We start from the raw sequence: 1,940 nt of genomic DNA, 5'->3' as shown, positions 1-1,940 counted from the left end.
TGTTGAGGGGCTGGGATGGAATTCCCAGAGCAGCTGTGGCTGCTCCATCCCTGGGAGTGTTCCAGGCCAGGTTGGATGGGGCTTGGAGCCACCAGGGCTGGTGGGAGGTGTCCCTGCCCATGGAACTGGATGGTCTTGAAGGTCCTTCCCAACCCAAACCATCCTGGGATTCTTGGCAGCACCCAGAGGTCAGGTCCAAGGCTGATCCTGAATGTATCAAATCCAGGGTATCGCAGCATTGTGACTTGACAGAGCCCTGGTCACCTTTGGCTTCTCCTCCCTCCCTGCCACCCTGTGGATGGGCAGGATTGGGAATGCACTGCTCCTTTTTAACCTATAAACCCATTTTTACTCCCAAATATCTCCCTGTTTGTCCCAAGGAGTATTTGCTCTGAGCCATGGAAAATGAATCCCCCATCCAGAGTTTTATTTCTGGGCATCTTAGCCCAAAACAAGGCACTTGTAGGGATGTAGAGCTCCTTCCTGTCACTCGTGCTGAAATCCCACCCTGATCCATGAAATTTGGCTTGTGGTCATCCACCAACAGAAAACTGGATAAAGCCTCCACTGTTTTCCGGAGCTTTTCCGCCAAGAAAAACTACTCTGCACCTCTTTTCTTCCTTAGTCAGCTCAATTCCTCCCCCATCCCTCATCCCTCCTCCCTGCATCCAGCTTTTCATTCCCCACGCTGGGTTAGGCTCAGGCTTTCCATGAAGGAACTGGTGAATATCTTCACCCTTCCCCACCACCACCTCAGGAAACTGCAGCCAGGCTGGAAATTCTGCGGGAAATGATCCATTTCCTCAGCAGGACAATACTCCAACTCTGTGTTCCAACCACAGGACAAAGCCCTTTCCGGAGTTGGAACCTCATTCCCAAGAGGATAAACCTTCCCAGGGGAGTTTGATGGTTGTGATATCAACCCCAGCTTTGTGTGGCATTACTAAGATCGTCGTCATCTTATTCTTCTCACAGTGGGATGTATCCACATGGGACATCCATGGGTTGGGAATCTCCTCTGGTGGAGCTGTGGTCCGGAAGCCAATCCCTCCTGCTCCCAGCAGAGCTTTATTTAGCCTCCTAATGAGGGAGCAGAGCAGCAGGAAAGCAACGCCCTGTGCTCCAGGCTCCAAATTGGGACTTTTTTGGGGGAAGCAAGCTCCAATTAAAAGATGAGCTCAGCCTATCCCAGTGCAGGGTCTGCCTTGGGAAGGACAAGGCTGGTTGGGATGGGGAAGGAGGAGTGTGGGGGACACGTGGCAGCCACGAAGGTGGGAAAACAGTGGGAAGAGCTGAGAGGGTGTAATGGTCTGGGGATGTGGCTCTGGAGGACACACCAGGGCCAGCAGGAGCCTGGAGGCAGTGCTGGAGGGGCAAACTGTCCTGGGGACATCCTGGGACAGAGATCCTGGAGGACACATGGCCATGGCACCCATGGAGCTGTCACTCAGCTCAAGCATGCCTGCAGGAACAAACCATCCTGGGACACAGGCCCCTGGAGGACACATGGCCATGGCACCCATGGAGCTGTCACTCAGCTCAAGCATGCCTGCAGGAACAAACCATCCTGGGACACAGGCCCCTGGAGGACACATGGCCATGGCACCCATGGAGCTGTCACTCAGCTCAAGCATGCCTGCAGGAACAAACCATCCTGGGACACAGGCCCCTGGAGGACACATGGCCATGGCACCCATGGAGCTGTCACTCAGCTCAAGCATGCCTGCAGGAACAAACCATCCTGGGACACAGGCCCCTGGAGGACACATGGCCATGGCACCCATGGAGCTGTCACACAGCTGTCACTGTGCTGCAGGGACACCATGTCCTTGGGACACAGTTCCCTGGAGGACACACAGCCATGGCACTCATGGTGCCATCACATCCCAACAGGCAGTGCCATGGGGACATCCTCATCCTGGGGACATCCTGGGACACAG

This window comes from Acanthisitta chloris, unplaced genomic scaffold (assembly GCF_000695815.1).
Source record: "Acanthisitta chloris isolate BGI_N310 unplaced genomic scaffold, ASM69581v1 scaffold1721, whole genome shotgun sequence".
Taxonomy (NCBI): domain Eukaryota; kingdom Metazoa; phylum Chordata; class Aves; order Passeriformes; family Acanthisittidae; genus Acanthisitta; species Acanthisitta chloris.
The sequence above is the reverse complement of the archived record's forward strand: the minus strand, read 5'-3'. Positions refer to the sequence as shown.